Genomic DNA, 24,470 nt, shown 5'->3' on the forward strand with positions numbered 1-24,470 from the left:
TTTAGATGGTTTTATTGTTAATTCTGGTGCAATGGGTGGTGGAATGGAGTCAGACGAAGTCGAAGTCAAAGTATTGGGTTGATCTATAGCCTATTTATTCGATGATGACGACAGATTACCATAATATTTACTTCGTGTAGTCACCAAAACATCAATCTTAGGCTTAGTGGCAGATAGCATAAATACTTGTGAAGTGGAAGCATGATCTTTGGAAACCAAATGAGTCTCTGGGTTCGGAAAAGGTTCTGTCAACACAGCAGATGTACTAGAAGTCTTAAGAAGTTTTGAGACTTTAGAGTGATGAGGACAGTCTCACGTAAAGTGCTCATCATTACAAATTAAACATGGGCAATGAGGTTTCCTAGTTGGAGAAGAGGAATCAGATGATTTCTCTTAAGGGGGGTAATTTTGTTTCTTTTTGGTTTTCCTCTTTTTCTTGCTTCCAAGTTGCTTTTCATTTTTACCTTTGTTAGATGACATGGTCTTTATTTCAGAAGAAAGTGTATTATCAGGTGTATTATAAATTTGTTTTGAAATAGGAAGTGTTTAACTAGATGGTCTACTTGTTGTTTGAGTGCTTGAAGAAACTATCACACCGTCATCGGCATGAGAGTCCTTACTCGATGGAGGTGGTGGAATAATAAAAGTTGGTCTAGGTGCATTTGGAATCTTATCATAGAGTGTGCCAGACTGGGTATAAATCAAGTCTAAGTACTGGGCATGAGAAATTACTTGCTCTTTGGTAACAACTCCTCCTTTAGACACATCCTCGGTGATAGATGGAAATAAGGATTTAATAAACCACTTAGATAAAAGCTGATTAGGAACAAAAGTTTTGAGCATTCGACAACGATGACGCCACTCATGAATATGATCAGAAATGTGAGTAGAAATGGTCTGTTTAAAGTTGGTTAACAAATCCGTTACATTTTCATATCTGATGGGTAACTGGAAGTGGGTCAAAAATGTAGTAGCTAAGGATGTGAAGTTGCCAAATGAAGCTCATGGTAATTCAATATACCACTTTGCAGCCATACCAGTAAGCGTTCGTTGGAAAAGATGTAGTTTTACTGAATCATCATTTAGGGAGTTGGATGAACACCATAAATGAAAATTCATAACATGATTGGACAAATCTTCTCCAGGGTTTCAATTGAACTTAGGAATATCAGAAGGAAATTTATGTGGAATCACTGGCCAACAAGGTGCATAAAGAATGGGATCAATGGTAACCGATTTAAATCTGGTAATTCAAGTGTCACAACAAAAGGAAACTATCATTTTGGGTCGGGTTGAGCGTAACCAGGGTAAGATGGAATTTCCTGGGAAATAGGCCTTTGCATACCAACATAAGGAATATGTTGTTGGTAACCTTGATAGGGGTAGGTTTGTTGAGCATATCCAGTATAAGGTGGTTGTTGGGCACCAGGATAAATTTTTTGTTGTCCAAACCCAGCATAGGCTTGTTGACCAGGACCTGGGTAAGCTTGCTGTTGACCAAACCTAGCATAGGTTTGTTGACCAAGGCCTAGGTAAACTTGTTGTTGACTAAACCCAACATAGGCTTGTTGACCAAGTCCAGGATAAGTTTGGTACTATTGGAAATGATGTTGTTGATATTGCGGCCATGGTTTTTGATGTAACAATTGTTGCCCACCAATGTAAGTTTGACCAGGTTATGAATAAATTAGACTAGCATAAGTCTGAGTCATCCCAGTTAATGGTAAACTAGGCTGAGGTTGTTGGATTCCAAACATAAACAGTTGTTGTAAAATGGCCTGAGAAGACTGAGTCTGTAGACCTGAACCTTGAGGGTCAGAGGTTGAAGGACCAGCTTGCAAAGGTTGAGATATAATAAAATGAGCTTGTGATTGTGGTAAAGTCGTAAAGACAGGTGTAGTATGTATGGATGAAATAGATTACATTAGTTTTGATTGATACACAAGCCTTGGTTGAACGGGCATTGTAGGTTTCCATTGACAAACAATCATTTCAGAATAAGTTGGACCTAAAGATGATTTATACTACCATATGATTACTCGCCAGAAAATGGAGGATAAGCAGATTGGGCATATTGTTCTCCATATGGAGGTAATGCAGTGTAAAGTGGATACATTGGATGGTAACCAAATGGACTGGCTTGATACTGATTTGTTGTATCAAACTGTTCAGTATTTGTAAGTGAAGAACTAGGTAAAATTCTTGTGGATGACATGGGTGAAGACCATGTACTAGACGCAACACCAGAGTGAGTTCCAGATAATGATTGGTAACCCAATGGGATGAATGAAACACCATACATATGTGACTCAAGTGTTGTGGTAAACAACAAAGAAGTAGCAATAGTAGATGTTGTTGCAACTGTAACAGATGATACAGTCTGGGATGTTGTTTCAACCATAGTCAAATGACCCAATAAATGTCATAATTAATCTACGGGAGTTTGAAAGTAAACAAGATCACAAGGAGAAGTTAGTTGAGGATAGGAAGGACAAAGATAAAGTCCTGTTCCAAAACAAGTTGGAGTTCTAGGTGAAGTATCTTCTTCAGATTCCTATTCAATAGAAAACAAACTAGGTGGAAGGATTTCACCGTCAGGTCCGTAATAAATTTTTGGTGTTTGACTCTGTGGTAAAGGAGAAGTCTCAATAGTTACAGATGTCTGAGGATAAACCAGTCGATCCTCTTCCAATACGAGAACAACTTCTAATTGTTCAACTTCGCGATCCAAGTGTTCTGATAAAAGAACAAAGGTTTCAAGATGAATTTCTTGAACAACTTCTAGTTCAGAAGTAAATTTTGTTTGAACTGTGATAGGTTCGGGATCAACTTCCAGTTGAACAGATTCAAGTTCAGAAGTAATTTCTTGTTGAACAACTTTGGGTTGAGGATCAACTTCTTGTTGGAAACTTCAGTTACCATTTCACTAAGTTCACTTTTGGTGTCCTCAGGTAATTGTAACGGTTCCACTTCAATAGCAGATAAACTAGTAATTGTAGGAGTAACTGGGATCACAGTACTTACCAATATAGTTGACTCTGGTAAACTAGATGAAGAACTAGAAGTTTGTGATGTACTAGACTCAGTTAAACTAGACCACTTTTGCTGACTAGGTGTAGCTTAAAGGGTTAAAGGTGGTTTACTCACTGTCCTACGTGAACGATAGGGTAAAGGTTGATTTTCCTCCACGATTCTTGATTGATTTTATTACAAAAGGAAATAAACAAAAAGAGGGTAAGCTAGGCTAAAAGGATTACCAAGTAACTATGAACTGCAATATACTACCTCAGTAAACCAAGGACTTAACATACGTGTAGCAAATATCTCTAAATGTTGTTTTTGGTGTATCACAGTATAGAAGGAGGCCGACTTGGTTACCTATGGATGGATAGAAACCTAATGTAGTCCTCCCAAATATGCCTGAAAGTACATGGAGGCCTAATCCATGTTAGCATTGTCTAATGGGAAACCACACAATAAGAGCATTCCTTTATACTTTTCGTACTATAACACCGCCCTATATACCCAAAAGTACATGGAAAAGCTACAATATACTTACGTACGTGAAATGAGGTATCACACTAGGAATGTATCGCAGAAAATTAGTGACAGCTGCTATGTTTAATGATGCCATAACACATCTCTAGCCTAAACCTCTAAATGTTATGTGTTAAGTTACAATGCTCCATTAGGTTAATTGAGATAAATTTTAGTTGATCTTGTTTAAAATTTTTCCTTTTAGGTTCACTGCGTGATATTTCTGAAACTCATACAATGAAACTAAGATGAGAAACATTCTTTTCATTTGATTCAAATAATGAAAACCTTAACTAAAAGGGATAGAGCAATCAAAATCTTTAAACAAAGAGCATAGAGCACATCTAATGCAACTTTCCCTATACTATTCCTACCAACACACACAAACTTCTAAATGAATTATGCATGTTTTTCTTTTCATTCCTTAAATGTTTAGATGAACATAAGGAAACTAAATGCACAAATGATCAATCAATGCTTTTCACAAGAAACAAAGACTTTACAATAGTTTCGTTTTCAAAGAAATGAAGACTTTATGACAATTCTTTTTCAGAAAAGACTAATTGATGTAAGCTAACTTTGACAATGAATTGATAATGATAAAGAAATCTCTAAAGAAACACTAAACAATCAAGGCCAAAATAGGGCTAGGAGAAGAAATGAAAATTGATTTCGGAGCCATAGAAAACATTGATCTTTCAGCAAACAACATCAAAATAAAATTTGGAAAAAACCAAGCAAAAGATGAGTTTTTTGCTTGTCTGGGATCAGTGCAGCCCTGAGTGGGAGACAATGCACTGTAGTACACAGTCTCTAAGCTAAGGATGCTCTACAACAAATTGTGTCAAGACCAACAATGCGCTGGTGCCAAAGAGTCCAATAAGGAGACATTTAAGCACACTTTTTGACCAAAAAACACTTCAATATGACTAAAAATAGATCATTGAAGTCAAGTAAAGTCTCCTAGGATGTAATATGATAAGGTTAAACTACTAGGAATGACAGTCATTCCACAGTATGGTCGCCAATTTGTTATATGGAATTTATACCTGCAGATAAGTACATTTTCCCTAAGTGGGTAGTTACACTTAGAACAACAGAAAGAAAGTGGTTTAACCTTTTCCTATAATAGATAGATGAGATGAAGGAGATTACTTGCGATCTTTCACTTCCTTTGATCTCCTTTGAATTGCTCCCATCGCTCCTGCTCGAACTGAATTTGCTCAATTGGTACCTGTCAACAAAAACAGAAGGCGACAATGATCAAAGCATATGATCTATCTACTATAAATAAATGGAACTGACAACATTTAAACATATATGCATCATAGATATGAACAAGAATATGTGAAAAGGAACAAATAACTTTATTGAATGTAGAAGGAAGACTTACACCCAATGTGGTTCGATCGCATGTCACTCATCCAGCTTAGTACAAACCCTCATCTCGCAAATAGCACATCAATCGAGCAGCATAACATTACTTGAAAATGAACTCAAGTCTCAAACCAACAATATTTCTCTACAATCTTCAAATTCTAGCCCCCTAATCACTATGATGAGTGGTCAATTTATAGGGAAATGCAAGTGGTTTTGTCATAAATTGGGCATTGAATGGTTTTCCAAAATTGGAGTTAGTTTCCATGGAGAAAGGGATGAGAGGATAGAGGGATAATTGATCCATAGCCTATCCAAATTCAACCTCATAGGATGATATAAGAGTTGGGCATCCTTCTAGAATGCTCTAGAATCAAAGAATATTCCCAAAATCCTATGCCAATTTCGCTCATTCTCACCTAGCGGAGGTCAAAGTGGACCTAAGTGCACTGCAGTTCAGGCCTAAATGGGCCTACCTACTCTGTAGTGTAGTTATCCCTGACCAACGTTGCGCTAGCGTCCAAAGGAGGCATTTTAGCAGGGTTTCAAGCTAGAAAACTTTCATGGATGGAAGTATTCAATTTGATGACTTGTCTAGGGCATGTAACAACTGAATTAGGGTTTGATGAGCCCTAACTGTACTGATCTGATCGTCAAGAGTGATGTGCCCAAATAGACCTGTAATAGCTAGCCCCTTTCCCATGAATAATAGGGCTGATGCAGCATCCTCCCAAACTATAGGTGTGAAAACAGGAAGGTCAAATTTAGAGTGACATAACTTCTGCATACGGTCTCTAATTGATGTGTTTCATGCGTCATTTGAAATCTCTCTATGTGTAGAATAACATTTAAAGGTTTTTCACTTATGCAACAAAATTTTACCCCCAAAAAAAGTCATTTAAATCCTCAAAATGCTCTTGGAAGGTTTCAAACCCCATTTTGCCAAACTAGGTCCTACTAGTAAAAATGATCCCATCAGTTGATTCCTCCACTTTTTCCACTCCAAATGCATCGAGATAGATGAAAAAAAATATAATGATCCAATTCAGATCACACCTCCCCATTTTGGGAGGCGTTTGGTCCCAAAAATATTTTTTTGAATTAGGTGAGGAAATGTTTCCTCCACCTTCTCTCTGGTTTACCATTTAGCTTTGCCTAGAAGTTGTCCCTTCAACCCAATCTACCAAAGGTCTTGTTACCCTTGTCTTGTAGTTCTAGACCTCTTCTGCAAAATCGTGTTTTCTGTTAACTCTGCCTGAGCGTATGGTGCCAAATCCTCCATAAAAGGTAGGACCTGTTCCTCTTCCTGATCTAGCATGGAAGGCTAATAGAGTTTCAAATTCTCCACATTTAAAACTGAGTAAATGTGCATATATGGTGGTAAAAGGAGTCGATAGGCATTCTCACCCACCTTTCCCAGTATCTCAAAAGGACCATACCTTAGATTCTTGATTTTCTTATCATGCTCCTATAGCCTCTCCTTGTTCAACTATAGCCATACTTTGTCTCCCACCTTGAATGATTTCTCTGCTATGTGGTGATCATGCCTAACATTATACTTCACCTGTGACTTCTACATTGTTTCTTGTACTTGTAGATGGATCTTCTTGATCTTCTCTACAAATTTTTCAGCCCTGAAAGCCTCTCCTATAATGTCTTCCTTCACTCTTCCTTGCTGCCCATATACAATATCCCAAGGTGAAGGTGGCAATATCCAAAACAAGTTTTAAATAAGGACTTTCCTATAGAAGTGTGGATTGCTCTATTATAAGAATGTTGTATATATACCAGATTTTCATCCTAGGCCTATGGATGCTTCTGGTTGTAACCCCTTAGAAGTTGCACCAAAGTCCTATTGGCTACTTATATTTTCCCATCTATCTGTGGATGGAATGTTGTATATATCTTCAACTTCGTGTCCATCTTCTCCCACAATGTAGTCTAGAATACACTGAGAAATATGGTATCCCTGCTTAAATGATGATCCTTGGTATCCTAAAGTGTACCCAGACCTGTTCAAAGAACAAGTTTGTTGCTTCTTGTCTGTTGATGGTATTTTTACAAGGGATCAGAATAAACATCTTGCTGAACTTGACAACTACCATGATCAAGTAGTCATATCCCTTCCCACAAAGTCCATGGAAATTATCTCCCAAGGACAAGTAGGTACAGGTAATGGATGATACAAACCCTATTTCCTATTGCTAATCTTACTGGTACAATAAAGCATGCATCCTCTTATGAGCCTGGCTACTTGTTTTTTCATTTTGGGCCAATACACATACCTCTGCAAGTTAGCCATGGTCTTCCCTACAGCAAAGTGCCCTGCAACCTTGGAGGTGTGAGCCTCTCTAATCAACTACAAATGATCACCTTTATGAACACATAGCTTATCCATCCTATAGAGTGACCCATATTGGAGATGGTATTCAACGATATTGTCGCCATCATGAAAATTAATCTTACTCTACAATTGTTGATATATCTCCTTGAAGTCCTCATCTTCTGAATATGCCTCTCTGTATGCATCATGGGTGAATGGCTCCAAGTGCATAAGAGTCACCAAAGTTGTAATCTTTGATGTGGGTGGCCTTGAAAGCATATCACCCAACTTGTTTTCTCTACCCTTCTTATACTTGATAACCAAATGGAATTATTGTAAAAACCCCATCTACTTGTAGTGCCTAGTCTGTTGTAGCTTATTTTGGGCCTGCAGGTACTGTAACAACTAGTGATCTATGTGGATTATTGTCTCATTTCCCATCAAATAGTTCTTCCACTTCTTCATAGCTTGCACCATGGCATAGAGCTCCTTGTCATAGGTAGGGTAGTTAAGAACTTCCCCATGAAATACTTCAGAATGGTAGCAAATGGGACTTCCTCCTTAGATCATGATAATTCCCATGGCGTACCCACTCACATCTATCTCCACTTGAAAGGGTAATTTCAAGTTTGGTAATGCCAGAACTAGTATTTCACAGAACTTCTTCTTTAAATCATCAAAATCCTTCTACTATCCTTTTCCCCACTAGAAACTCTTTCCACTGGCTGCGTGGAGCGGTGCTGCTACCACTAAAAACGAGGCTATGAATTTCCTCAAGTACCGTGTTGCTCCAATGAAACTCCTAGCCTCAGTAACATTAGTATGCACCGACCTTTTCATGAAGGCCTCCATCTTGGAAGGGCCTATCTTCATTTTTCCTCCACCAATTAGATAAACCAAATACACCAAGGACTACTATGCAAACTTGCACTTATTTAGATTTGCTAGCGACTGGTGCTTCTTCAATGTCTCTAGCACTTGCATCAAATGTGAAAAATGCTACTCCCAGGTAGCACTATATACTAGTATATCATCCAAATGGACAATAACAAATGAATCTATAAAAGGGCGCAGTACCTCATTCATTAATCTCATAAATGTATTTGGTACATTACATAGGCCAAATAGCATAACTAACCACTCATACAAAACCTGTCTGGTTTTGAAGGCGATCTTCCATGTATCATCTTCTTTGAATTGAACCTGGTGACATTGAGACGTCAAGTCTAGCTTGGTGAAATACTTTGCTTGATGCAACTAATCTAGCAAATCACCTATCTTGGGTAGGGGCTATCTATTCTTGAGCATTATTTTATTCAACTCCGTATAGTCTATACACATCTGCCAAGTCCCATCCTTCTTTGGAAAATTGATAATGGGTGACCCACATGGTGATGTACTTAGTAGAATGACACCCTATTCCACCAACTACTGCAATTGTTTCTTTGCCTCACTTTCTTCTATAAAAGACTACTTGTACAACCCAATATTTGGAAATGGGGAGTCTGGAAATAGTTGGATCTCGTGCTCCACCTCTCTCTTATGGGGCAGCCCTTTAGGCTCTCAGAACATGTCCTTGTATGCCTGGAACAACTCCTACAATTGTTGTTTTCATTTCTTAGTACACCCCTCTAAGGATACCTTGCCTCTTATTGAATCCTCTACAAACTGATTTTCCCTTAAAAACAATAAAACATACTTCTTGTTGGAATTGATCAATTTCTTGGCTTGGTTGGCACTTACCAATGAAATTTTTGACTTTCCTTTATGCACGTTGATGATGAATGATTTTCCATCCTTGATGAGACAAGGCTAGTTAGCTCTCCTCACAAATATTTCATCATGCATATACATGTATGGATTCCCAAACACTAATCCACATAGATCAAGGGGAACCACATCCAGATCTACCTCATCAATAAAATTAGCACTAATAGAAAATTTAATTTTACACTATTTTGTTACGTTTAGCTCTGCATCCTTATGTACCCATCCTAGTGGATATGGGTTTGGATGATCATGAACTTCCAACCCCAACTTCTTAACCAGGTCTGATGCAATGGGATTTTCCTACGATCCTGAGTCAAACAGGGAATCAATATTCTTCTTCTTGACCCATATGTTTACATGGAAGCGTTTAGTCATTTCTTTCTCTTCCTGTTGTTAAAGGCTACTCAGATTTACCTCCTTCTCCACTAATGTATAGACGATCTTCCCATTCACGTTTGAGTTGCTTTCAACTTGGTTGCTCAAATAAGTGCCCATGATATTATTCTTCTTATTGTCTTTCTTCTTGTTCTTCAGGTTTTCTTTGGATGCAATTTCCAACACTTCTCCTCTGTATGACCATATATGTTGTAGTGCTTTCTAGGATCTTTCACTGGTGTGTTGGGGCTTCCATATTTTTATCTTTTCCCCCAATTTTCTTCTTCTTCCCCTCCTTTGAAGCTTGATGTTGCTCCTTTTTCTTTGATCCACTTGATTGCACTCTTTTCAGGTCTATGTTCTCTAGGTAATGTGCCTGTATACAAGCCTCATCCACCATTTTTGGCTTGAACAACATCAGTTTATCACATAGATGGCAGTGCAAACCCCCCAAATACTTTAGGAGTACATTTGGGTTCTTTGGAGAGATACCCAACATTATAGCCATCTTTTGGAATTCTGTGATGTACTCCTCCATGCTTTCGCCTAGATTTTTCCTGAAGTAATGCCACCAGATCCATTGGTCTTCCACGTACCCAATGGGATAAAACTATGACTTAATGAGGGTTTTGAAATCCTCCCACTTAGTCACTAGATGTTCTCCCTCCAACCTCAGGGTTTCTGTGTAGCTCTCCCACCAAGTCAGTGCATGGCCCTCCAAATTCAGTCATGTGAATGAGATCTTCTACCCTTCCTCGATCTGATGGACACTTAAAAAACTTCTAGTTGTTGCAACCAGTGGTTCATCTTCAGACCATCGCTCTCGTTGTGGTATCACTTGATATCAAATTTTTCTTCCGCTTTAAACAAGGATTAGGTCACGGTACTCGAATTGGGTTTATCTTTTCCAGGTTCTTTCTTCGGCTGGTTATCTATGCCTTCCCCTAGCTTCCGATCCACCTTCTAATTTGTCCTCTGTATTCGAACCCCCTTCTTCTCCAAATATCCACGGCTTATTTCTTAGGGATATCATGAGGAGGTTTACATTGTGGCTTATATCCGCGACTTGTTCTTCGAGCGGCGAAAATCTCACCTCTACAAGATCACAAGGTTTGTTTACATATTCGTTGCCCATGATTAGGGTCTTAAGATTTTCAACCTCACCAATATAGATCCCTGCAATCTCCACAAAATACCCAAATAAACCTTTTTTGATACCAAATGATCCGTAAACTTACATGGATATTCTACTGGACAATTCGTCACAACATATATGATAATATTATATTAAAAATATGAGATTCTATACTATTACAATTTTATTTAATTTTTAGATTTGTAAAATTAACTGTAATCAATGCATGCATGTAAAAGTAAATCAAGAAGAAAGTAGAGAATAAAAAAATAATATCACTAACACAATACATAATATATGCTCTCTGGGAAACCCCTTCGGGAGAAAACCCAACTGAAAGGTAAGGTTGCTTCACTCTCTTTCTCTGTTTGCAAAATATGGCTGCAGATACAAAGAAGTAATGTCTGTGGCCTGTGGGCTGCTATAGTACACAGATCCTATCTATGTGCTCTACATCCTATCTCTCCTAGCTATATTTTCTCAACTATGGAACAAAATGCTCTCAAAAGAATGGAATTCCTCTTCCTCCTAGTGGCCCAATTATAACACAACTCGATAGCCTACTAGTGGTTAATTTTGACTACATCAACTCTTAACTAGAGTTACAAAATAGACACTTCTAGAGTGTTTTACATCAAAAACACATGGCTATCCTATTTTTCATGAATAATTGGGGTTGATGCGGCATTCACCCAAACTATAGGTGTGAAAACAGGAAGGTCAACTTCTGAGTGGAATAACTTTTGCATACGAACTCCGATTGACGTGATTATTGCATCTTTGGAAATATATGTGTGTGTATATAGCATGGAAAGGTGCTACACGTAAGAAGAAAATTTTTTCCCCTCATGAAACATCATTTTATGCCTAAAAATGCTCCCGGAAGGTTTCAAATCTCGTTTTTCCAAACTGGGCCCCATTAGTAAAAACGGTCCTGTGAGTTTATTCCTCCACCTTTTCACTTCAAATACATCAAGATGGATGGAAAACAATATAATGATCTAATTTGGATCAATCAACTACTTCATTAAGAGTTATTCTAATGTGATAGAAATCAATTGAGTCAAATTTGTCCACCAACAACTTAATTTGGTGTAATATAGGAGGAAGAGTTGGATCACCATTTCTTTGATAGTTTATAACTTGCTAAATTATTATTTTGAAGTCTCCAAATATTGACAATTGTAAAATTCCTTTAGAGAAATTTTATTACAAACCCTGCCACAATTCAAGATACTCTGCTTGATTGTTTGTTGCAATTCCTAAACCGCAGGTGAATCGAATCTATTTTTCTTCATCGCGGCGAAAGATAACACCTCATACTCCTACCTCCCCAAGGTTTCCTTTCGATTCTCTATCAAAATGTAAAACATATCGCCCCAATATCCTTTTCTGTTAAGTTATGGTATGTTCTATGCTTATAACAGTTTACTTCTTTTTCTTATTATATTCCACCGATTAACAATCACATGTAGATAAAGTAAAGTGCAGATAGAACATTAAACGATCGACAGAAAACAAGCCAAGACAAGAGACACAAGATGTGGTGGCTAGCCAGGGACAAACCCCACAATGTGTGGGGAAACCCTTTGATCAAATCTTCTTTTATCTTCAATAATTCAGCAGAGAGAAATAGTACAATAAATCTGATTCATATCAGTAGTAACAAACCCTAGATCAATAGCATCAGCATTAGCGACTTCATTATCAAACTAGGGCAGACCATATCTCACAAACCGACAGTCGAATTGACTTCATTCCACCACCAAACGTTTCGGTTTCCAGAGGAGGTTCAGATGAACCTATAACACAGTTCAGATGAAGAGATCTTCTAGGCCATGCAAGTCAATCTTTACTTCTGTAGTTGCAGCTTCAGTTTCAGCAGTTTCCGGCTTCAAACTAGGGCAGTCGATATCTTGCAAACCGTTCGTCGGATTGACTTCATTCCACCACCAAACATTGTGGCTTTCAAAGGAGGTTTAGATGAACCTATAGAAAAGTTCCAAAGAAGAGATCTTCTAGGCCACGCAATTCAATCTTTACTACTTCAATTGCAGCTTCAGTTTCAGCAGTTTCCGGCTTCAAACTAGGGCAGTCGATATCTTGCAAACCGTTCGTCAGATTGACTTCATTCCACCACCAAAAGTTGTGGCTTTCAAAGGAGGTTCAAATGAACCTACAGCGCAGTTCCAAAGAGGAGATATTCTAGGCCACACAAGTCAATCTTTACTTCTGTAGTTGCAGCTTCAAATTCAACAGCTTCCGGCTTCACATGTGTGAGAGAGAGAGACCCATTTCAGCGCAGTAGAGAAGAGACTCATATCTGCGCAGTAGAGAGAGAGAGAGATGTGATGAGATGAGTGAGTCTAAATGAGGAAAATTCCTCTTATATTTATACACAACGTTGGTGGGTGAATAGATGTGACTGTTGGGCTTCTGAGCCTACATGAGTTGTAGGTCGGCTTGATAATAATTCCCTAATCAAAATAAATTCATATCTCCATGAATACTTATCGGAATTGGATGATCTTTATATCAATCCTACACCTCTCGATGAGAGGAATCTAATAAAAATATTATTAGCCATGAATAAGATTACCCACATGAAGTTTTGCCCTGGTTTCCAATTTTAACATTCCCTCTCAACCATGGAGAACTTCATCTGCAATCTGTCTATCGGTCGTTACTATTCATCAATCAAATGCACTGCCTTGTATAGCCTGACCCTTGCCCTGCTCTGCTCTATTTTGCCTGTTCTGTTTTGTCTTGTTCTGCCCTGCACTGATCTGTACTGTTTTGTTATGTTCGGCTCTGCTCTTGCATTGTTCTGTTCTACTCTGCTTTTGTCCGAATTATGAAGAAGAAGAAATGATCGAGGATGTATCATACTGACTCAAAGTCAATCTCAGAGTATGTACCACTGGTCCTAGACCAGTCTCAACCAACCCAAAGTCAGTGTCATAGTGAGTACAACTTCAATGGTCCCAGACCAATATCATCCTCCACTGACTCAAAGTCAGTCTCAGAGTATGTACCACTGATCCCAGACCAGTCTCAACTGACCCGAAGTCAGCGTCATAGTATGGTACAACTCCTACTACTAGTCCCAGACCAGTATCATTGATCCCAAATCAATGGAGGTCATCCTAGCGTAGGGAGTACGGTAGTTACAACGATGCGTCCATCGGTACTACTATGGTCCCTAACTTCATTTCCCTACTCATTGATCAGATGAGAGGTACTTCCCATGAGTCCCAGACTGCATGGGTAGGATGCCTCGACAGGAGAACTAATCAATCCAGGCCTCACAGGAGAACACATCAATCCTGCTACAATTTCCATGGAGAACACATCAATCTAGGCCTCACAGGAGAACACATCAATCCTGCTACAATTTCCATGGAGAACACATCAATCCAGGCTGCCATGGAGAACATATCAATCCAGGACTCACAGGAGAACTAATCATCCTACTACATAGGAGATCGAATCATCCTATTCCACAAGAGAGCGAATCATCTTGTCCCACAAGAGAGCGAATCATCTTGTTCCTGTTACACTAAAAAATGTCACCATGACCACTTACAGTTAGTATGGCTCAAATCAACAGTCATGCTACCCTCTTAGGCAAGTCTTATGCCTCTGTTATCCATCTCAAACTCAAAGAAGAGAGAAAGTCTTGTAAAAAATATGTTTATCTCTGGGGTCGCAGGTTCTCTCTAGCCTTACCTGCGGGGACGCTGACCATGTTCACAAAAGGTGCGTCCTTGGACGCTCTGTATGTTAAGGGACAGGTGCATCCTTCTGTAAAAGGCAAAATGCGCGAGTTTCATCTTAAAAAAGTTACTTGTGGTTACTTCTAGAGCTTTCTAGAGGTCGGTTTGATGATTTGGATGCGCCTCCAGTTGGTTCATGTATCTCTATTAAGGGGGAACTTATCCCATCAATAAGGGAGCTATCCCACCCAAAGAGGGGGATTATCCCATTGATGGTGGACCTCAATAACCTCTTTACAGCACTATAAATAAAGACATTGAGCCAGAGGGAGGGGAGATTGGAGCTATACATTTTCTTTGGGTAAATGCTGCAGGATTTAGGACTCCCATTTAGAACCTTGTGAGGAGAGATTGTCTTTGCTTGATTCTACTTGGAAGTGGGTGAGCTTTGTCAAAGTAGAGGAAAACCCTTGATGGACCCTGGGAGGAACTTGCACAACACCAAGGCCAGGTTGTAAGAGTTTCTTTGTTTCGTTATTAATACAAACTGGTTTATTTTTCTCAATAGCTTGTGTTAATGAGTTATTTCATGTGTTCCTTGGTCTGCATGTTAAATATATGTTTTATTATATGAAATGCAAGTGCTTGGTAATTGTTTGATTGTTTGTGGTTGCAGGAATTGACTTGAAGGAGGAGCTCATCCGGATTGGCAAGGACAGACTACAACAACCGCGTTTTGGAATAAGGTAAGCCTAAACAGTTGTAGTTTTCATGTTTTAAAAGGTATATTTAGAGAAAGATCACTCCATTTTGTCTTGTTTGTCACTAGAGAGTTTAGACTCCTAGGGAGGTCAGTTGTGTCCGCACAAACGACTTTTTCTGCCACGACAAATTGGCGACTCCACTGGGGAATCCATTAATGAGAGAGTATTTTCCTTTGTGTGAACTTTGCTCTGTGAAAATCACTTTTATTTTCTGGTTTTTGACTGTGAGAATTAGTATTTGGGTGGCTTAGCTTCAGATTTAGTTAGATTTGGTTTTTCTCAACTTTTCTAGAAGGACGCACCCTCTGAGTACTGCACAGTGTGTCTTTGGACGCGCTGTTGCCGTTTGCACAGAGCGGGCCCGCACCTGTTATAACGGGTTGCCTGCGTCTTCCTGTAAAATTTAGGAAAAGTCCATTTTTTGCTTTAATTGCTTTTAGATTTTGATTTTTCTTAGTGTTTTCTACCCAGATCCTTTAGTACCCTGTCAAGAATTTTCACCTGAACTTGTTTTGTGAGCTTTGAGTGTTTTAGTGGATTTCAACGAAGTTTAGGCCTAGGGTTTGATTTTTCAATAGGTCCTGTAGTGACTTTGACGGTAGAAAGTTGTCCAGCCTTAGATCTCTCTGGTTAGTCAGCCTTCTTAGAAGTCGGGCCTGTCGTAAAGTCTCCTTGTGTGAGCAGCTTGCCATTTAAGTTGTTTTGGGTCAAATTTCGAATTACTTGTTTATAAAGTGTTGATTTCCATTTTACAAAGAACAAAAAGATTAGAGTTTTGTTTTGACTAGTTTTTGGTTCTGCAATAAGCTAGTCCTTGATTTGATTGTGATCAAGTAAAACACCTTAGAATAATCATTGTTAGTTTTGGCCTCGTTAAGATTGCTTAGAGTAAATTTACCTTTTAGTTTGCTTATGAGTGCATTTTCATAGATTTTAATAGTTGTTAAGATTGATTTTTGGTTATACTAGATTTATTTGCTTTATTAAAAGAAAAATACAAAAACATCTTCTTTAAAAGTCTTGTTTCAAGTAGCTTTTTGTTTTTGAAAGAGAAAAAGAATTTTTTCGTGCATGTAAAGAGCGGTCATGTTTTTTATGCTTGGAAAAGACAAACGAATTGTTTCTTTGATTGTCTTCAATTAAGAAGTTGCTTTTATAAAGATTGCATTCTCTCAACTTTTTAGTTAAGCAATTCATCGAAAAAGTAAAGTAGTGGGTAAATCATCCTAGGTGCATTTTGTAGTGGTTTCGAGTCGAGTCAACACACCACTGGTTTCACTTCCATCACCTTTTGACTTAAGAAACAACCTTAAAAGTAACGCTTAAATTAAAATCAATCTAGTAATTTTTATTTTTCTAGGGCTCTGAAACACCAACATAGCTTAGGCTAGGGTCTTGGAGTAGGTGAGTACTTAACTCTCCAAGACTACAAAACCAAACAGATAGTTTATCTTGAGTAGATTAAATCCAATTGTTTCAGTTATACTCTGGGAAAGCTCCTCTTAAAGGAGAAGCACGAGCTCGTGTCCGAACCAGTGAGGGGATCATTCCTCCCTCGTTGGGAACGACGCCAGACAGTACGTATTACAAACGGTAAACCTCGGATTAACCATTGTCGAGGAGCCAGGGGTCACTTATCGGTAAACCTTGGATTGTTGTCAAGGAGCCGGTAAGGGGATTGGAGCTTGTTACTCTGCCCTTGCGTGCTGTCGGAGTTTAGACTGTTCCCCCAGGTGTAATTGTTGTGATTGGTAACTTTAGTGACCATAATCTTTAGGGTTCTACCGAGGTGACGGTGGAGGGAAGGTCCCACTGTACCTGGAGCAGACGTCGGTTATACTCACTTGGATTTTCCGGGGGGTTCACTTCACTTCGAGACGGTTAAAGTGGAGGAACTTGTGCCGGTCTATTCATTAAGCAGGTTGCCGGGGTAACTGTTCCACCCGCCATTTCTGTACTGAATCCTGCGAGGTTGGGCCTAATCACCAACTAGCGCTTTTGGTCCGGAAGACTACTGTTTGTGTGTGGTTTGACGCTCTAGATTATTTAGGCGTGTGCTTCAAATTTGTTTGCTTCTTTAGAAGACTTTAGGTGGTTTGATTTGAAATTTTTACTTTGTTTTCGTGTGTTGTAGTTAAAAATCTTTAATTGTGGTGGAATTACCGAGACAGTCCCGTAGACTTCGGGGCCAGTCTCCTGAAGTTGTTTCTGTGGCCGAATTGTTGAGAAGATCCCGTAGACTTAGGGGATCCCCTCCTCGAGACGACCCGGGTAATTTAGAAGGGTTAAAGGTCCTTGTAACTCCTCCTAGTGACAGTAGAGTAGGTTCACCTGAAGAAGGAGAATCTTCCTTGGTAGTCCATCCAGATTACCAAAGTTTAGAAACAGGTTACAATCCCGAAACTATTACAGTTTCCGAGCTTGCTGGTAGTTTTTCATCTGCCAGTAAAACAGGCGAAGAACCTGAAATTTCCGAACCTGTTACTCCAACTTCTAGTGTCCCTGATTCACCGAGAATAGAAAGAATTATCACCGAAAATCTACCTTCTAGTTTGATTGCTATAGAAGAACTTGCTCCAGAAGAAGATATAGGTGTCTCTCACCTTGAAGGTCAACTAACTATTGATCTAAGGGAGCGTGAATCCATCTTTTACAGTCCTCCTAGAAGTACTTCTTGGTACCTTGCGTTAACCAATTTTTTAGACAACTCAGTCGGTTTTTCCACACCTCGTACTCCTTTTCCACCAGAGGTATTCATACTCCTGTAAATATGTCTGGTCAGTCGTCCGTGTTTACACAAAGTCCTGAATCTTTTTTACACGGCGGTCCTTCTGTTCCCACTGGGTATCAGTCACTTTCTGGTACCTTTGTGGGGGCATCTCCTCAACCCATTGATCATGGGTTATTTGCTGGAAACAGTGGTAATATACCATTGGGTGTAGGAGACATTTACATGATGTCAGGTTCAGTTCCCGTTTCCCAACCTCAAGGTGGCCAATTACCGCCTGGGGGGCAACCGCAGTTAACGCCTGGGGGGCAACCTCAAGGTACACAAATTGTGTCTGGGGGGCAACCCAAAGTCAGTATGTACCTATGGTGCAATACTTACCTCAAGGTCAACCTCAGCCTCAATATGTACCCCAAGGTCAACCTCAGTATCAATATCAACCTCAAGGATGGCAACCTCAAGGATGGCAACCTCAAGGGTATCAACCCCAAAGTTATCAACCTCAAGGGTACCAACCTCAAGGTCAAGGTCAACCCCAGTATCAGTATTTACCTCAAGGTTATCAACCCAAGGTCAATACTCAAGTCAAGGTTATCAACCGCCTCAAGGTCAGTCATATGTTCCAAGTATGGGAACTGCACCTTACAATTATCAATCCTACCCTCAATCTGGTTATGGATCTCAGTACCCTCAACCTGTTACGGGTCAGTACCCTGGAATGTTAGTGTGGGATCCCTCACAGGGTCAACAGGTGTTGCAGCCAAGTGTACAGATGCTTCCTCAAGCTGGACAACCCGTAGTTTCTGGTCCAACCCAGCAACCGCAACCTGTCCAGCCCAATGTTCAAGCTTCTGTAGCTTCGGTAGTTACTCAGCCGGCAATTGCACCTAGTACTCCATCTCAAACGGCTGCTGCAACTACCGCTACATCTACCATACTTACTTCTGGAGTATCGACGGCTCCAGTTTCTACTGTCCCTGTTACCGCACCTCAGACATCTTTACCATTGTCTGGATCTACGATTCAAACCACGGTCCAGATGCCTGTAGGTCAGCCTGGTATAAGTACGGTTGTGACTACTCAACCTCAATTTGTTCAACCTCCGTACCAGGGACAGTACCAACCTGGGCAAGATGTCCAACAAGCGGTTTACCAGTATCAACCGTATCCTGGGTACACTTATCAACAACCTCAACAACCCCAGTACGGTCCGGTTAATCCTGGTTTTCCAGGAGGATATAATATCCCAAATGCGACTCCTGTTCCTAGTTATCCTGGATATCCTCCTCCTGGGGCTGGTATTGTGACCCAGAGTTTTAGAGATCCTAACCGGCAGTTACCGTTTATTGCAACTTTGGATTTACCCGACTTGACGCGCCTAACGAACGATCCAATTCAATATCTTCAGTTCTGGCCGCCAATGCCAAATAAGTTGCCCAGTGATATACCCAAGTTCGAAGGTAAGTCTGGAGAGGATCCGTCCAATCATGTGATGACTTACCACCTCTGGTGTGCTTCGAATTCTATCTCAGATGATTCCATCCGCTTACGTCTTTTCCAGCGTACACTCATTGGTCTCGCGGCCAAGTGGTACATTGAGTTACCACGAGCCTCTTTTTACAACTTTAGCCAGTTAGCTACCTCGTTCTTAACTCACTTTCAGTTGCCGGTCAGATACGATAACGGCACGGAGTTATTAACTTCACTAAAACAATCGACGTCCACGTATATTTCTGATCACATTCATGAGTGGAGACGTCGAAGGCGATTAGTGAAAGTTTTTATCCCGGGCCAAATCTTAGCTAAATGGTTTGTCAAATCATTATTACCGAAGATTACTGAAGATGTCGCTAAGGCCGGAGTAGTTACTGAGGAGCAAGTCATTGCTCAGGCACAATACCTTGACTTAGTTTACACTCAGTCGGGTACGTTACACGAGAAGATTCCGGATCTTCCAAAGTCGAATCAAATCGTTGCTGCTCCTTCGGGATCTCATGCCGCTGATGGTATGATTGGCATCGTGACTACGAAGAGTAAGAAGAAGTCTTCCAAGGCCTCCAATACTCCAATTATCACTTTGCCTGATTCTCCGACAGGGGAGTCTTCTCCTCCTGAACTTACCGCCGACATTCACGCTGTAGAGTCATCTACGGCCAAATCAAAAAACGGTGGAAAGAAGAAAGGAAATAAGAAGGCTAAAGCAGACAAGGCTCCAAAGGAGAAAACTGAAAAGTTGGAAACCAATGACGAAAAACGCAAACCTCGATATCCTTGTCTTATTTGTGAAGAGGATCATTTTACGAGAGATTGCCCTCATCGGGCCGAGGTTGTAAAAATAGTCAAAGGTTCTCCCACTCCTGCTGTGTTAAAGAATCCATTTCCAGAGCAGGAGAATAAGATGATAGGTTCTTCTTCGAATGCCAGTGAAGAACCCATTTTGATGATGTCTCATGTGAGGATTGCGACTCGATCGCAAGATTATGGTAGTAAGGCTCCTGTTGATGGCAAGAAGCAGAATCTTCTCACTCTAACCCATCAACCTCAGCTCCTGGTTCCGATCCACTACAGATCGAAAAACCTAACCCAGACTTAGTGATTAAGCCGCCCGCCAAGGGTGTACTTCGAAGGTCTGCTTTCAATCCACATGCGAGAGCAGCCCAGAATTACAACATTGTTGAGGACTTAGCTGTTTCACCTTCAGCAATGTCGGCACTCGAAGTGCTGCAATCATGTCCAGCACAACGGAAATTGCTTTTGTCGGCTATCGGAGCTGTCGATGTTCAGGACCCGAACCTAATGATCTTTGATCTAGAAAATAGTACACCACGTCTCCCCCATCAAATGGCTTTCCAAATTCCAGTGATAGTCAAAAACAGGCCTATTCATCGGACTGTGATTGATGAGGGAGCTTCTACGTGTATTATGTCGATTCAATGTTGGAGATCGCTTGGTTCTCCTTCGTTGAACCAATCCCCCACCATCCTTAAGGCCTTTGATGGCCGTGGGTTCCGTCCATTTGGTATTCTACAAGAATTGCCTATAGGGTTGAAGGTAAAACCGTTAGTCTGGATGTGGAAGTGGTTGATGCCCCTCTAGACTACAACCTTCTTTTGGGTCGAAGTTGGTCATATGCTATGACAGCGGTCGTTTCATCGGTCTTCAGAGTAATTAAGTTTCCACATAACGGTAAGATCGTGACTATTGATCAGCTGACATACTTTTCATCCGACCCAGCCTCTTCAGAGAGTATCCAGCATGTTGGTAAAACGACAATCCCTTATAGGGATGTTGGTGTAGGTTTAGTTAAGGATTCCGGTTTACTGGGAACTTTTCCTCTCCCTCCACTCAACGCAGATCCTTCATTTGCAACCATTCATATGATTACATCAGAAAACATTATTTATGACGATCCTTGGTTCGTCCATCTGACTCTGAGATAGACTCACTCGGTGATGTTATGCCTTTGAGTCCATATGAAATTGCTTATGAAGCTCTCATGTCTTTTACTGACTTTCATTCAACCGAAGTCGACCAAATGAATGTGGTCAGTGAAGAGTCACTTTTCACCTCACCCTTAGAACGGATAACGTTTCCCGAAGTCGTGTCATCTGACGAACAACTTCGCGAAATCCTAAGTGTAGACGATCTACCATGGGAAGATCTCCATCACAGATCTTCGTTTTTACCTAAGGATGATGCATTTGAAAATGATTTTTCATCTATCTTTACCGCTGAATATGTCAAAGACGCTCAGGATCCAACGAAACATTCTGATTCAGAGCTGAATTTAGGGAATATTTCTCGTACTATTCCCATTGATATTTCAGTGAAGCCCGGAATCGAGGAAAACATTCATATAGGTGCCGCATGTACTGAAGAAGAAATCCAAACTTACAAGGCCCTATTCCAAGAATTCCGCGACGTGTTTGCCTGGTCTTACGAGGAAATGCCGGGAATTGATCCTGCCATTGTTATTCATGAAATAAAGACCTACCCGGATGCTAAACCCGTCCGGCAACGGTTGCGTCAAATTCACCCTCGAAAAGCGGCTGCGATTAAAGCAGAAGTCGAAAAGCTGTTGAAAGCAGGTTTCATTTATCCGATCCCGTTAACGGATTGGGTATCGAATATTGTTCCGGTCAACAAGAAACAAGGAACAATAAGAATCTGTATCGACTATAGGGATATAAATCGAGCTTGTCCAAAAGACAACTATCCTACGCCTTATATCGATCAAATTATTGATGATTGTGCCGGAAGTGAAATGTTTTCCTTCATGGATGGTTTTTCGGGCTATAATCAAATCAATATTCTACCTGCCGACCAACCAAAAACGGCATTCATTTGTCCATGGGGGACATTTGCTTATTGCAAATTACCTTTTGGGCTTAAGAATGCCGGGGCCACTTTTCAACGGGCGATGTCTTATGCATTTCATGATATCAAGCACATTGTGCAACCCTATCTCGATGATTTGCCTGCTCATTCTTTACATCGAGCTGATCACCTTGTCCACCTACGAGCAATCTTTATGAGGTGTAGGCATTATCGAATTCGGTTGAATCCCCACAAGTGTGTTTTCTGTATAGAAACAGGTCGATTGCTGGGATTTGTTGTTTCAAAAGCCGGCATTCGCGTCGATCCCTCGAAAGTCGAGGCTATCATCAAATTGCCTCCTCCTTCGAGTTTGCGCCAACTCCAAAGTTTGCAAGGGAAAGCGAACTTTTTACGCCGATTCATCCCAAACTACGCCGAGGTCACTAAAGGTTTTACACGGTTGTTGAAACAGAACGCACAATTCTTTTGGGACGAGATTGCCCAACAATCTTTTGATGCACTTAAACACGCGTTGACCCATGCACCGTTATTGCATCCTCCCAACTACAACCAAGACTACTTCTTATACCTCGCAGCTTCGCATTCCACCATTGGAATGGTGTTAGTTCAAGAAGATGAATTCGGAGCGGAGCATGTGATATATTATCTTAGTAGGACCTTGAATCAACTGAGCTAAAATATTCGCATGTGGAGAAATTGGCCCTGGCAGCCGTTCAAGCTGTGCAGCGTTTCCGTCACTACATTCTTCTCCGCAAAACTACAGTTATTTCGGATTGCAACCCTATGATTTATATTTTGACAAAACAACTGCTAGGGGGCAAGTACTCTAAATGGATTGTTATCCTGCAAGAGTTCGACTTGGAGTTCGAGAAGTCCAAGTCTAAGAAATCCTTAGTTTTTGCGGAATTGATGTGTGATTTCCCGAGTGCTGACACAGAGACTGTGGCAGAGGAGTCCATTGCGGACGAATCTTTGTTTCTTATCAGTACTGTAGATCCGTGGTACGGGGATATAATCATTTATCTCCAAACCCAAACCTTTCGGCCTGAAGCTTCCAAAGCGGAACGTCGAAAAATTCGGTTTCAATCCCAGCCATACAAAATTATTGGAGATACACTTTATCGCCGGGGGGCAGACTTAGTTTTTCGACGTTGTTTAACTCACGAAGAGGCTGAGAGGGTTTTGAATGATTGTCACTCTGGAGCATGTGGCGGTCATATGTCTGGGTATGCCACAGCTCAGAAGGTGTTGCGCGCTGGTTATTTCTGGCCGTCTATGTTTAAAGATTGTATCATTGCAGTCAGGAAGTGCCACAACTGTCAAGTGTTTGATCGCAAGATGCGCGCTCCACCTGCTCCTCTCCACCCTATAATTGCCGTTGGTCCATTCGCCAAATGGGGTATCGACTTTATTACTTGTAACCCTCACTCGGCCGGGGGCATGCGTATATCATCCTTGCGGTTGATTATTTTACTAAGTGGGCCGAGGCGATGCCTACATTCGACGCAAGCGGCAAAACAGCTGCAGTTTTCGTATTCAATCATATCATAACTAGGTTTGGTGTCCCACAAGCAATCATTACTGACCATGGGAGCCATTTTCGAAATGTCATGATGACTGAGCTTACAAGCCAGCTTGGTTTGCGCCACGATAGCTCTACTCCTTATTATCCGCAAGCCAACGGTTTGGTTGAGTCTATCAACAAAGTTCTAGTTACCATGATCCGACGAACCATTGGTGTTCATCGGTCGAATTGGCACAACATGTTATTTTCAGCACTATGGGCATACCGAACCTCAGTGAAAAATTCAACAGGGTTCACTCCTTTCCAGCTAGTTTATGGCTTAGAAGCTGTGTTACCCATTGAATGCGAAATCCCATCACTTCAAATGGCTGTCGAATTACTTCCAGCTACTTCCGAAGAGGAGACACGTTTATTGTACTTGGCTAAATTAGATGAGACTCGACGTGACGCTACATTGGCAATCGAGACTCACGCGAAACGAATGAAAGCTCAGTATGATAGAAATGTAACCCCTCGAAGTTTTTCGGAAGGAGACCTAGTACTATTATATGATCAAGCTAACGATAAGCTAGGTGCCGGAAAATTCGTTCCCATGTGGCATGGGCCCTACATTGTAAAGCGAAAGCTAGCAAAAGGGGCTTATGAGCTAGTTGACTTTGATGGGGACTCTTTGGGTAAACCCAGAAATGGACTTTACTTAAAGAGGTATTATGCTTAAATGATGGGAATGGAGAAATTTTTAGATAGGTTAGATTTTCTTTCTAGCTAGCAAGTGTGTTAGTTTAGTCAGTGTGCTTAGCTTAGAGAGTGTGGTTTTTCGTCGTTATTCTGGCTTATCTTGGTTTTACTCTTGATATTGCAGATGTCGACGCCTCTCCAAAC

This window comes from Pinus tabuliformis, chromosome X (genome assembly GCF_031772625.1).
Source record: "Pinus tabuliformis cultivar Carrire ecotype Pingquan chromosome X, CPIR1, whole genome shotgun sequence".
In the NCBI taxonomy this organism is placed as follows: Eukaryota; Viridiplantae; Streptophyta; class Pinopsida; order Pinales; family Pinaceae; genus Pinus; species Pinus tabuliformis.